Source organism: Ursus americanus, chromosome 12, assembly GCF_024610735.1.
Source record: "Ursus americanus isolate L20-20 chromosome 12, mUrsAme1.1.p, whole genome shotgun sequence".
Classification (NCBI taxonomy): Eukaryota; Metazoa; Chordata; class Mammalia; order Carnivora; family Ursidae; genus Ursus; species Ursus americanus.
This window is the reverse complement of record NC_142138.1, coordinates 16,666,112-16,680,618: the sequence shown is the minus strand read 5'-3', so window position 1 is coordinate 16,680,618 and position 14,507 is coordinate 16,666,112. Positions and strand designations below refer to the sequence as shown.

At 40.7% G+C, this 14,507-nt stretch overlaps 1 long non-coding RNA gene across 1 annotated transcript in view; it reads right to left on the bottom strand.

The window, feature by feature from the left end:
- Positions 1-2,392: 2,392 nt before the first annotated feature.
- Positions 2,393-14,507, bottom strand: part of LOC148109148 (uncharacterized) — a 39,009-nt gene continuing 26,894 nt past the window's right edge. Inside the window, exons 2-3 of the long non-coding RNA XR_015726196.1 lie at positions 7,215-7,382; positions 2,393-2,455 (exon numbers count right to left, since the gene is read on the bottom strand). This is a non-coding gene — a long non-coding RNA (uncharacterized LOC148109148). The remainder of the gene's footprint in view (positions 2,456-7,214; positions 7,383-14,507) is intronic.

Here is a 14,507-nt window from a genome sequence, read left to right as displayed (position 1 = left end):
ACAGATCTGGAGAGACCAGAGATAACTGTCAAACTTAGAATACAGAACTAAGGCACAGAGCTGGCAAGACAAGAATGAGCTAAGACGATGGGATCAAAGGCGAAATCTGGGAATACGGCTTGCTTTTATGGGCTGGAAGGAGCAAGATATATGCAACTCAGGTGCTCTTACAGAATCCAGATTTGGATGGGCAGTTTGGTGCAGAATTTCCAAGAGATGTTAAATGGCTTTCCTAGGATCACGTGGCCTGTTAGCAGTCCAAATCCATCAACTACATCATAACTTAGGAAAGAGTCTCCTTGAAATTAATGTGATCATATTAAAGAGCTGTGGCACTAAAAGGACTTAACTTTACTAATAAGGAAAAATAATTTTTGTGAACCTTATGAAGCCAAATAATTGAGCCTTAGCTTGATTTGGGGTATAAATTCAAGTATATGTCCCTAAATAATTTTGAGATCCAGAGCATAGAAATCAATGTTTATGACTCCCTTCCTTGAATTTTTGGTCTGCGCTCTCATTGCCTGTCTTATTAGACTAGGAACAAAGGATCAAGAAGAGATGATGAAAAGACTTCCTCCTGGTGGCCCAAACTGGAGGAAAGAGTAGAGGCAAAACTACCCTTAATCACTGCCAGACGATCGTTCTGTTCCCACCATCAAAACATGAAACAACTGAGTCAGGGAACAAGCTAATTCTGCATACCCTCTATGCAATCGACAAATAAAATTGCAGTTGGCTGTAAACATGTTGTTTCTTTCCAAGAGCCCCATTTTAATATTCTGTATGGTGTTTGGTGGCTGGGCTAAAAGGTACAGATAAAACTAGAGTTCATCTGCTCTTTTGTCTACTCCTTCCCTGACCCTCCCTTTTGCTGCAAAACCATTTTGTTTCCCTTTACTGCCCTTTGGGTTTGAAGGGGCAGATGTGAGTATATTTCATAAAATCGAGCAGATTATCTCCCCCCTCCCCTCTCACCATGCAATGGCAATCATTAAGTCCCTGAAAGCCCATGGTGCCAGCAATATTGGTCCAATAAGTAAAGCCGCACTTCCTAAACAGATGGGAATGATGTTTCTTTGCCACTGGGTGAAATTGCTTTAAAAAGCGTCAGCAACAAACATAGGGAGGGAAAGCTGAACGGTTGCTGCTGGAAGTCTGGCCACATGTAATACTCGCTGCTTAAAAATCCAATATTGCATTTGCTTCATTACAGTACTTTGTCCATCAGCTCATTTGAGTCTATTAACTTAATTGTTCTTTATTAACAAATGGGTCATTCTCTCTGGCAGCAGAGCAAAGCTCAAATGCCAGTTAAATACTTTGATAAATGCAACACCCCCTTCCACTCTGCTCCCTCCCTGAACAGGCTGTGAACACACACACACACACACACACACACACACACACACACGCTTAATCAAATGTATTTATACAAAAGGAGCATATCAAAAATTGGTTTTTAGAGTTAGCAAGCTGGGAGGAATATTTGTCTTTACAAGCAGATCCTGTAAGTATATATCATATCTTTTACAAATGCGAGTCATTCCTGCGGTAAAAATGTTCTTACTCTATAAAATGAGCTAATGCTTTAGCTAGAGAGAACAATGACAATAATCTTTTGGCAATCATTTTCCAAGGAAGTTCTTCTTTAAAATTATGCGTACTTTTTCTCATTTTTCTAACTCAGTAATTCTTCCCGTTGTTATTATTCATTCTTCACAATTAAAAAAAAAAAAAAAAAGCAAGCGAGATTTCCTGTTGTCTTTGTGTATCCTTTCTCTTCCCTCCCAGCCCCCAACATACATCTCCTTCTTCTTAGGTGACATTATCCTACTCACCAAACCTGTAACTTTAACAGAGGGTGACAGGGTGACCTTGACGACAGATGTTCTTATGGCAACAGATGGCACTGGCAAACCCGAGAAGCTGCTGTATGCCGTCTCCGTGCCACCTGTGCCTGGTCAGATTGAGTCCATCAATTATCTAGGCTGCCCCATCCCCTGCACAGCCAGTCAGATGGATTGGCCCAGAAGGTTTGCTGTGTGCATGACAATAGGCAAGGGGCTAGTGAGGAAGCAGTCAGGTGAGAGGGTTTCCTTCTTTCCCTCTCCTACCTTCCCTACCACAACTCCCCACCCTCACTCACTCATGTATTTAGTGTCCTCAGTGAGTCCCAAAGATTAAACTGGTTTTATCAGTGAGAGTTCACCCTGTGACCCTTACAGATAGCCAGCCATGAGGGTGGCTTACACGGAAACAAACCATCATTGCTACTGCCTTATACACGGCCGTGCATTTTTACTGTCTGATGATTCTGCCATGTTAGAAAGCCATTCTTGAAACAGGACATAATGTGTAATATGGTCTTTGCTTACCATACTTGCAATTTGACTTCTCCTTCCACGTCCTGATCCCATCCTTGGTCTTAATCTCTCATTTTGCTTCTCTGTGCCTAGGTTGAAGGAGATAGAGATGACTAGAGAGAGGAAAAGTAAATAATCATAATTGTGATCATCATAGCCATGATTTCCTAGCCTGCGGCTGTGTATAAGAGGTATTTTGCTAGAGATTCTATTAAGTGTTTTTGTCAAGACACTTAGTCCTTAAGTGTCTTAACAAATTTACCACAGATACAATTACTCCCACTTTGTAGTTGAAGAAATTGAGGCGCAGACAGATTCAGGGATAAGCCCATGGTTTCATAATTAGCAAACAGGAGAGTCGGGATTTGAACACAAGGCAGGTAGGCATTCCACGGCAGAACAGTGCTTCTAGCAAAAATCCATGACCTGCTTGGCTAGAAACAGATAATAGTGGGAGATGAATATGGGCCCTAACTCGCTTTCTTAACACAAGGCATCTGGCTTGCCTTCTGTATTCCCAGCTACTATGATAATTATATAATTTATTTATAAAGCAGTTGTGATCTCCAGTAAGTAGGTCAAACATAAGCGTAACCTTTTATTATTTTTCATTAGTACAACAGGGTAGTTAAAGTTGGAACAGTTTGGCCTCTCTCTACCCGAAGAAAGCTGGAGTATTGTATGAAATCATCAGTGGACCTTAATCCAGATGGTGGTGTCATTTCTAAGAAATAGCATATGCTAGCTATTATGATACTTAAATGTAATGGTTTTATACCTCTCCAGTGGGCAAAGAAACCGTACAACAGGTTTTAGTCTAGGAATTTTTTAATGGTATTTTAACCCTCCAAAATACAGTATTTCCACAAAGAAATTCAATTGATAGAGCTTGGTTTAATAATAAAGGAATGTAAATTTCTGCCTTGTTTCATGCAATAATAGGACAGCATCTGGATTTACTACTCTCTGAGTCTGCTATTTTACATAATGTTGCTGAATTGGGGACTATTACATGCTTTTTTGATTTTAGAAAAATTGCCTTTAAAGTTATTTACACTCATTTTATAACAAAGAGGGCAATATAACTAATTTTATTCTTAGCGTGATTAGCCATGAGTCATTTCCTAAGAAATGAGTTTAATTAACCAGGGAAAGAAAGTTGTAATAAATCATGAAAGTGGACTGTTTCTAAGTGGGGTTAAAAACATCTTATTTAAAACTGCCATCAGATAAATCACAAACCCTAAGGTATGTGTTAAGGGAAGAAATGTTTCTGATTTTGAAAATGTTCTGACAAAAGGGAGGAACGAAGAGAAGAATAGGTGGTAAGAGGGGCAGGTCAAGTTAGTTGGAATATTTTAAGGAAATAGTTGCAGTAAGGAGACCATTATGCTAAGTCAAGGTCTATCAGTTGGCTGTGCAATTTTGGAAATTCACTTAATTTCTCTGTGCTTTAGTCTTTTCTTATAAATCTAAAGAGACTGAACTCAATCATTCTTAAGCAGAGATTTGGGCAGCCACTAATGTTATTGAAAAATATTTCCAAGTGTCTCCCATTCCAAGCACATGGGTGGAAGTAGAATCTTCCAGTATTTTGAAGTTAAATGTAGACACGTGACTTGCTTCAGCCACAGAACGTGAGGAGTGTTACTTCCATGCAGAGGCTTTAAGAACTAGTCCATGATTTGCCCCATCCCCTTCTCAGTGCTGTTATGGTCCTAGTAGGATATCTCTAGATGAAGTTTCAGGTAATGTGTATCCCCTGGTGACCAGGACGATTAACTTTCCTGCTAATCTACACTTTCCATGTGGCATGCGTGAGCAATAAACTTCTATGGTATGGAGCCATTGAGATTTCGGTGGGGTTTTTTATTATTGCTGCATAACAGAGGCCATCCTGTATAATAGATGGACGGACATCACATGCATCCAGGGTGATTTTCCAGTAAATATAAACGAGGGCTCGTTCCAGAACTACTGAATCAGAATCTTCTAGTGCAAACTTCAGATTTATGTGGTTTTTTTTTAAAAGATTTTATTTATTTATTTGACAGAGAGAGAGACAGCCAGCGAGAGAGGGAACACAAGCAGGGGGAGTGGGAGAGGAAGAAGCAGGCTCCCAGCGGAGAAGCCTATGTGGGGCTCGATCCCAGGACTCCAGGATCACGCCCTGAGCCGAAGACAGACGCTTAACGACTGAGCCACCCAGGCGCCCCCAGATTTATGTGTTTTTAAAAAGCTTCTCTGGTGATTCTGATGTCCACCCTTCCTTAGGAAACACTGAAGGGTTCATGTGTGAGTGGGCACATGAGTAACAAAAGAGCTTTGATGTAGACTTTTAACTGCATTTCCCCTAATGGATAAGCATAATAAAATCTTACAATTGCATGTTACATTCCAGTTTAGCCAAGCACTTTTGTATCACTTATCTTATGGCAGTGAACACATTAGATCGTGATGGTGGCCACACCATCTATCATTGTATTGAGGATTTGAGCCACTAACATGACTTGCTGAAAACTTTCCGCTTCCTATCCCACCACCCACTGTGCACTCTCTCAAAAACTGTCTGCTTAGTTGTTGATGATGAACTTCACAACAGAAGATCTTCCAAGGATCTTGAAATAGTTGCATTTTTCTGCCTGGGAATTTGTCTTTGTCTCCATGGACGATTGAAGCTTCCCGGTTAGGCTCACACTGTTCAAAATATTTTGAGTTGTGTTGGAAAATATGTAGGTTTTATTTCTGACTTTTTCTATACTTACTTCAGCGACCTTAATATTACTTTTATTCCCAAGGTGCACATAAGAAAGTGTTATGTTGAAGGCTGAACTATTGACTAAATATTACTAACTTGTTTGATCTTAAATACCACACGGAGGGCTCCTGAATTTAACCCTGCCTTGCAAGCAGAATACTAAATTTAATCTAATCTATCAAATTAAAACATAATGGCTGACTCTTTACTTCTGAGAAAATCTTATACAATTGTTACTATTTATATGTGAGGATTATATATACTTATTCACACATAAGCTGTAAGTATAAGTAACACCTAGACATAAACAAAGCCTGCCTTTAATGCTATCGTTAAGGGTATAGATTCTAGGGTGAAACTCTGCACTGACATCTTGGCTCCTTTGCTTGCCAACTGAGGTACTGTTGAATAGACTTTCAACTTCCTTGGTTCTCACTTTCCTCAGCTTATAAATGGTCATAATAATAGGACATACCTTATAAAATTGTTGTTCAAGTTAAATGAGATAATCGAGTAAATTGTTCACCAAAGGAAGAAAGAGAGAAAGAAAACAGAGAGGGGAAAGAGAAGGAGGAGGAGGAGGAGAGGAGAAGTAGGAGGATGGGGAGGGAGAAGGAAGAGGAGGAGTAAGAGGAGGGGGAGGGGGAGAAGAGGAGGCACAAGAGAAGGAGGAAGGAAAGAAGAAAAAAGGATCTGAAAATTAATTTAGGGTATCAAATAACTTTGGGGAAAACTGGGTTAAAATAGACAAACAAATTTCTTTAACATGCAACTTCCCATTCCTTGTGAATATAGGAAACTTTCTGTTCACAGCTGGCAGTAGGGACACCAAGGACTTTCTGGAGGGGGTGATACCTGAGTTGCACCTTTAAGGAAGAAGAAGCCAGAGCCAGAGAGACTATGCAGGTGGGAGTGGGGCAGGGTCTGGGGGCTGAGAGGCCGTCTCATGCAAGGGGAGGACAAGGGGCAGAGGCACAGAAGTGTGAAACAGTACAGTGTATGCGGGGAGCCCAAACAGGTAAGCTAGTGAGGGCAAGGGCTAAGGGAGTGGAGAAGCCATTAAGACCCAGATTTTAAAGGGCCTTGTTTGCCATATTATGAATTTGAAATTGTAATTTTGTTGGCAATGAGGGAATGTATCAGTAAGGACCCTGGGAAGAAATAGGTAGCACCTACAAAGATGTAATTGAAGAAAGGGTAATGAAGGGACTATCTACAGAGGTGTGGGCAGGGTCAAAGAGACACTAACGATGCAGGGTAAAGCAAATAGGGGAGTCTATAGTGCCTTGGGCTCTAAAGGACAAAGGGTGGAAGATCTTCCCAGTTCCTGGAGAGTATTCCAGCTGAAGCCAGAGATGAAGGAGAAGGCAATTCAACAGGAGCTGTGTCCTTCGGTAGAGGAATGCCACCACGCCAACCTGTAGCTGGAACAGGTCTGCCTCTCTCAGCATCCAGCAACAGTGGAGAAGGGCAGAGATCAGACCCGGGGGCAAACATACAATGTCCGGCACAGCAAGGTGGAGTCACGTGGTCTGATTTGAGTTTTAGATAAGTCACCCTACAACTAAATGGAAAATGGATCAGAGGAGACGTGAAACTTTAGAAAGGAAGACCTACACTCATATCCACACAACAGATGAGGAAAACTCAAACTGGAGATGTTCTGTTACAGACAGAGTGGAAAGGAAAGATTTATAGGAACACTGATGTATCAAAATTAGGGAGATGACATGACTAATTATGGCTGGTGAAGAACAGAACAGGATCATTCCCAGGTTTCTAGCCTGAATAATAAAGGGCAAAGCGATGTGAATAAGACAGTGAACACAAGAAGTAAGTTTGGGGAGGAGGGGATTGAGGAAATCCATTTTGAACCAGTGGAGTTCGAGAGGCCTGAGTAATGTTCATGCAGTGATTTGCCACAGGTATTTCAATATAGGATACTGACTCCAAGTAGCAATAACCAGGGATGGAGATACAGACTTGCAAGTCATCAGACTACATGATGGCCCAAAGTATGAGAGTGGCCGACATTCGCAGGAAGCAAAGCACTATGGGGATGAGCCAAGGACAACATCAATATGGAATACCTGAATTCCACGGCACTGCTCTCGGGAACCTGGGCACGTTCTGCCTTCTTGGCTCTTCGTCACTGATCACCTGCATTTCCAGCAAGAGACTCTCCTTCAAGGAATTGTATTGGTCTGTTCCAGGAACAGAGAGTTAATTTTCTGGGCCTCTGGGTCTGTCAGTAGCTTCTGTAGAGACAGATGTATCTTTATTTTAGATTTATTGTCCCTTAAAAACTGATCTGATGATTTTGAAAAGGCCCAGTTTGCCTAAATGAGGCCAATATTAGTTAAGGCATGTCTTCTTTATTTGTTGGTTCCTAAGCCACATAAGTCTTCAAAGAACACATCTCAAAAGTTCTGATCATACAGAGTAGCTGTATACAGCCCCACTGAAAAGAGGCCATCAGGCTCCACTTTCCCTTCCCCCTACTCTCCATCTCCCCATGCTTTGCTCAGCCCTTCCCAATCTCCTGCCTGGATAGTTTCCCTGTGGAACACATGAAAGTAATTATGCTAACAGCAGCTATAGGCTGGGTAACTCGTGCATGCATGGCTTACTCAGAACCTTGCTTCAGGTGATGGAAAATAAGCAATCTCGCATGGACATAATCAGAGATAAGCAGATAGGTAGATGGTAGATGATGGATGGATGGATGGATGGATGGATGGATGGATAGATAGATAGATAGATAGATAGATAGATAGATAGAGTTTGATGTACATGTACATATGTTTCCCACAGGTGTGTGCATATATACACCCAAGATCACAGGTATGCATGTGCACACATACATGTTGGTGTGTGGGTATACACATGTGCACGTGTGCATACACAGATGAATGTGGATATATGTGTACACGTATGCCAGTGTGCTGTGTGTGCATATCTGCATGTGAATATGTGTTGGTGCCTTTGAGAACACCCTCCCATGATAATGAGAAGACATTAAAGGGTTAAAGCAATCACTTTGGAAACCATTTTCCAAAAAAGCTGCACCCTAAATTAATTTTGGCTGGTAATCTATATCGGGTTAAATAACTCCTCATTATTCTGTAACACAGCTGAGGCATCTCCAAATGTTTATCTTGTTTTGTAACCGGTACCTTCTGGTACATTCTAGTGCCAGCACTCCCAGCTCCTGCTATATTTCATTCTCACTATTTTTGGACTGGAGCTGCTGGTTCCAGGTGATTTAATAAATTGCTTTTTTTTTTTTTTTTTTGGTGTTCCTTTTAACTTACCCATCTGCTCAACACATGCGTAACTTGCAATCTGTCGGCAGTTTGCAGAAAGACAAACTGTCAGAACTGCATGCATTTGACAACTTTGTTCCCAATTAGTTTCGTGGTAATTTTAACAGATTTCAGGGCAATGGAGAAAGGGATGGCATGTTATTAAAGCATCAATTCTGACAGACCCGAGCACATATGATTTCAATGTAAATTATTTTAAATGCTTTAATTAAAACTACAGAAAGATTTACCCTTTTTAAATGGTGAGTGATAGCAAGACAAATTTAAAAGGAAAGAGAGTAACGGAGTTTTCTAAATGGTTTATGTTGTGCAAGGCAGTCCAGCAGTCAAGACGACTGTAATCTATGGCGGTGATGTGGAGGCCGAGTTAATTATTCATTGCCTCCTCTCCGTAGCAGATGTGCCTCAATACACGAGCACAGGATTCAGAGCCTGGAACACTCTCTGTGAAAATCTCAGATCAGGCTTCTTTTGGAGCCATCAGGAAATTGCCAGAATCTGTTTAACACGTTAAATATATTCATAAGAAAAAAAAATCTTTTTTTTTGGCTCTTTGTTTTTTATATGTTTCAATGCAGCTGCTTCTCTCCTCCACTAACCCAGCATCCCCAGCCTTCATATTCCCACCCCATCTCGAGTCTGATACCCTGAGCACATGCACAGATGTACACAAGTGACTAGAGGAGGCTCGCCCAGGGCTTCTGTACCTCGGGTCACTTTGCAGGCACACGGCTCCCCCAGAAAACCCCCTATCTATAATTTAAATGTATTGCCATAGTCACAACTCATGAGTGCGGAGCGTCACTGACAGAACGTCTGGCATTTTGGGAGGGAGCTCTATAGAACCAAGGACACATATAGGTGGAGAGAATTTCCCTGATGGATTTGACAACATGCTTGATTTATTCAGCCATAAATCTAACCATTGGTTTAATGCTTTCCATTTGCTCTTAGACAACACTGGGCATTTTATTATTGAAATCACCAATACATTAATTAAGGCTTAATACTCCCTGAACATAATTGCATAAAATTCTTTTACATGCACATTTCTTAGTCACTTGGGAAGGACTCACCACTTTATATATGGTCTTCTGAGTTGAGAGCTGTCTGCTCTTTTAGAATTATTGAAATGACTTGAAAAAGAAGGTTATTACCATCTCACACGTAGGCTTCCTTAATTTTCTAATTGTTTTTAGGCACGTTGTTGCCTTGTGCCTTTAAGAGCATCTTTAAGGCACATTGTTACTACCGGAGTTAGATCAGGACTAAACGTCTGAGGTGAGCTGGATTTTACCTTATTCTGTTGTTACTATTGCATGTAAGAAGTGCATTTTGAAGGGAAAGAAATTAGTAAACAGCCTTTGTGAAGAATCTATGCACAATAGATTTGGAGGACTATTTGACTGTGTACCGTCAATCAGTCAGAGATGGCATCTCGGGAATGATGTCAGATACTAGAATGAATGTCAAGTCCATCAAACCACACACTTCCCTCCCTAACAACAGCCCGATGAGCCCTTCACAGGAGCCTTGCCCTGAATTTCAGACCTTTACCACATGAGAGCGTTTCTTCTCCTTTTTGGTTTCATTGTTGTTTTTCTTTTCATAACAGATGAAAGAATACAGTCTTCGAAATCTATCAGCCTCAGATGGGAATTTGTCACTACCACCTCCTCCATAAATGACCTCCGGCAAGATTTTATATCTTTCTGAACCTCAGGTTTTTAATCTCTGCATATGATAACACATAGCTACATTTCTGAGATCTTTCGGGAATTAAATAAGACAATGCATTTCAGGTGTCTGGGATGTATTTGCGGCACCATGAATACAAATTTCCCCCATCCCTTCCCTCCCATTTTACGGATGCTTTTATACAATTCTGTGATTGTATTTACTTTTTCTTGTGGATAAAGAAATGCAGAGAGGGATGGAAAACTCTGAAAAACAAGCGAACATCTTTTGCCTCTTCCAGGTGGGAATCACAGCCTGGTAGGTTTATCTCTGAGAGGATGCACCAAGAAGTTGAGGCCAACTTGAAGCCAAACGCAATATGAGGTTGCATGTACTGCAAGTGACCTTATTTTTCTCCCCTGTATCACTGGTGTACTAAGGAACTTGGGGTACAAAAATATACAGATTTTTAATTTCTGCATCATTTAATCTGTTCTGAGTACAAATCCTGCCTCAGTCTCCTCCATGAAGCTTTCTCCCTCATCCAAGGTGGTCCCCTGAGAGCCTAACACCATCTGGAATATTTAAGACAAGCATCCTGGTCTTGTCCACACTAGTCATCTTGAAAGCTCAGCGCCCAAGATTACGTTCCTTTACCATCACAGAGCTCTGTTACTGTCATCGCAAAATTGGTCAGAAGGAGTCTTGGCTGAAGATGAGTACCAAGATGTCTACTGCCTGTTTCCCTCGGGAGAGCTGCCTATCGCCAGGGTGTCACAAGACTGGAGTGTAGATGCTGGATCCTTGTTCCTGGCAGAACTCCAAACTAAATGCCCTCATCCACTGGCTTTGGATTTCAGAGCTCCAAATCTCCTCCTCATGCTGCGCCTACTAAGTTCTTTAACTCAGGACCCCAGGTCTTAGTTAAAAATAATAGTAACAATAAATAATTGTAATTCTGCCCTGAGGACTGGTAAAGTGTCAGCTCTTGAGGAAGCAAAACCCTGCTGGCCAAGGCTGAGAGGGGTAGTGGGTAGTAACACACTGGTCAGTCTTTCTGATTCTTTTACAGAAGGGAGAAAAAAACAAAAATGTAAAATTCAATCATTATCTAATCCCATGCGGATGGCTGCAAGGATTGGGGAAAATCTCTCTTTATGTATTGTAAAGATAAACTTTTAAATACCACTGAATGGACTATAATACAAAACCATTATGGATTTTCCTAAAGTCAAGAATAAGGATGCCAGGTTTTAAAATTCTTCAGTAGCTAAGTAATTTCACACTTCTTGGGCAACGCATCCTAGCAGCTAAGAATTAAGGACTCTTCCCCAGGTTCAAGTTCAGCCACTTACAAACTGTTTAATATTTGCAAAATGGCATGATAAATAGTACCTACAGAATAGGCTGGCATAAGGATGAAATGAGTTAATACACCCAAGGTGCTTGGCACATGCTGAGACTCAACAATCTAGCTAACGTTGGTGATGAATTGAAAGACCCAAGTTGTAGTCCCTGCTTTGCCACTTGTGACCAGTGCAATCACACAGGGTTCCACATTCAGAGGGTCCTGTGCTTGAGATTTAATACTCTGTGGCCCCCTCAATGAAATCTTCAATAATTTATCTTTGTATTTACGTTTTGTTAAGTAAAGTCAGATGGGACTAGAGAGCATGTCTCCTGAGCTTAGAACACCGGATCTCATGTGGCCCCCACCTCCAATTACTCCCCTAAGATGCGTTCTTGGCCACATGTTACCAACCCTCTTGCCCCCCTGGACCCAGCCTGGCCTCTGTTTCCCTTCTTTCCCTCAATATCACTCTCTGTCCCCAGTGGGACCTTAATATGGATGATGAGATGTTTGGTTACGCTCCCTGTGGCATCACGGGGTAGGGCATAGTAGTGGCCGTCCCCTCCCTGGACTGACAGCGCCATCCATCCTGGATCCAGGTACTGAACACATACCAGCATGAAGCTGCAACTCCTTGGAGGCTGCATGTCTGTGACAGGTTGAGGCAGCGGACATTCAGCAGACTAGCAGGAGAGAGAACCAAGCTACAGGTAGGCTGCACATAGAGTGGGTCTCCAGGCACCTGTGAGGGTGTGCACTCACCCTGAGTATCTCCTGCATCAACTAGCAAACGTTAGGGTTGACTGGAGAGGCCACAGAAAAAAGCAAAAGGTTTTACCACTTAGTATCTACCTTTAATGGCATGTACGTTCTGCTTTTTTGAACAAGGGACCCAATTTTTCATTTTACGCTAAGCCCACTAATTATGCAGCTGGCCCTGCTTGTCATCTGTGGGCTTTGGGGAGGTCATCTAATACTTTCTTTTTTTTTTCTTTTGTATTTTTTTATAATAATTTTTTATTATGTTATGTTAGCCACCCTACAGTACATCCTTAGTTTTTGATGTAGTGTTCCATGATTCATTATTTACATATAACACCCAGTGCCATCTAACCTTTCTAAGCACTGTTTTCCTTGAGGGTGAAATGAAAAGAAATTGAATTTTCCTTCCCTCATCATAGGGAAATTTTTTATTTAAAAAAATGAAATAAATATGAAAATGTTTATAATTTGTAAAATGCATGCGTGTAGGAAGTATTATTTTCATTATCATATTGTATAATGTATTTATTTCATTGTATAATTTTATACCTCTTTTGGGCTTAGAAAAATGACACTAAAATAGATTACATTTAGGATTTTTAGAATTCTGAAGAGTATCATAATATCTTTTGCAATAACAGGCTATAAAATTTGGGGGAAAAATCATGGTTCTAAATTGTTCTCTTCTGAATTTGGAAAATGGAAACTAGGGGGAAAAATGTGTTTTCACAAAGGAGGAGAGTGGTCTGAGACTCCCTCTCAGTGATGCGGTGTCTTCACAGATTTCTCTGAACTGCTCGTTCGATTCCATGTTTCTGTCCTCTGCAGACATTGCGTTGTTGCCGTAATGTCACATTTCATGGAAGTTCTGGGCAAAATGGACTCAAATGTATATTTTAGGAAGTAGATAGAAAGAGCCTTTGAAGCACAAGCACTTCCCAAAAACTAACTTGATTTTTTTGCCATATGGGGGGATTATTAAAAAGAAGGGATTCTTTGTTGTAAATGGTCACTTTTTATATAAAACAATTCTCTTTCTTTAAATTGAAAGAGCAACAGCTGCTTCAAGCAAAACCAAAAACTCAAGAAAAATAATCACTCTTGATCCAACAGTCAGAGATAAGCACTGTAATGATTTAACTCAACACCCTTTCAGATATAGTTACTCTTATTCTTTTAACCAAAATAGAATTACATTGTATATAGTACTTCCAGCTCTTTTCACTTACGATATACCAATATATGATACTAAATACTTTTACGATATAATTTTTAAAGATTGCCTAGTGGTCAGCCGCACAGAGGTACGGTAATGCACTAAATGAGCTCCTCATTGGTAGACATTTTAGTTGCTTTCTTTTTATTGATCCATATTTTTGTAAATACTTCTAGTAAAATGCATCCTGGTATATGTGCCTGTGTGCACATCTCTAATTTCCTTTGAATGTAGTCCCACAAGTGGCATTTCTAGGTAAAGGGTATGGGCCATTTTTAAATATTTTTCTAAATTTTTGCCTGCAGAAAGATGGCACCAGTGTATACTCCCCTCACTTCAGCAGTATATAAGTCTATACACCTAATTATTTTAAATTATGATGTGTTTTGGTGTTAAGTAGCATTATGTTGTTGTCTCTCTCCCTTGTTTTTAAAAATTGTAGGAACATGAGTTTCCAGTCAGGCGACCATGGTAGGGATTCTTCTCCCTCATAGATAACAAGTGAGTCCATAACCAGGACACTAGCCCTCAACTAGTTTTGCCCCAGTGTGCCAGGGGAACCTCTTCACAACAGTAAGCCCCATTCAATATATTTAAATATTTCCATGATAAAGCCTGTTCGGCACAGAAGGAAAAAGATGCTTTTAAATAAAAGCTTGAACAAACTGCTATGGATTAAGTTGTGTCTCCCTAAAATTCCTAGGTCGAAGTCCTAACTCCCAGTAGCTCAGCATGTGAGCTTATTTGGACATAGTGTATTAACAGAGTAATCAAGTTAAAATGAGGTCCTGATCTCATATGACTGGTGTTCTTATGAAAAGGAGAAATTTGGAGACAGACACACACACAGGGAAGATGGTGTGAAGAGGCATGAGTCGATGACCTCCATCTACAAGCCAAGGAGAGAAGACTGGAACAAATCCTCAGAAAGTAACACCCTGCAAAGACCTGGATTTTGGACTTCTAGCCTACAGAACTCGGAGAGGTAATTTTCTGTTGTTTAAGCCACTCAGTTTGTGAAACTTTGTTACACACAGCAGCGCTAGCAGAC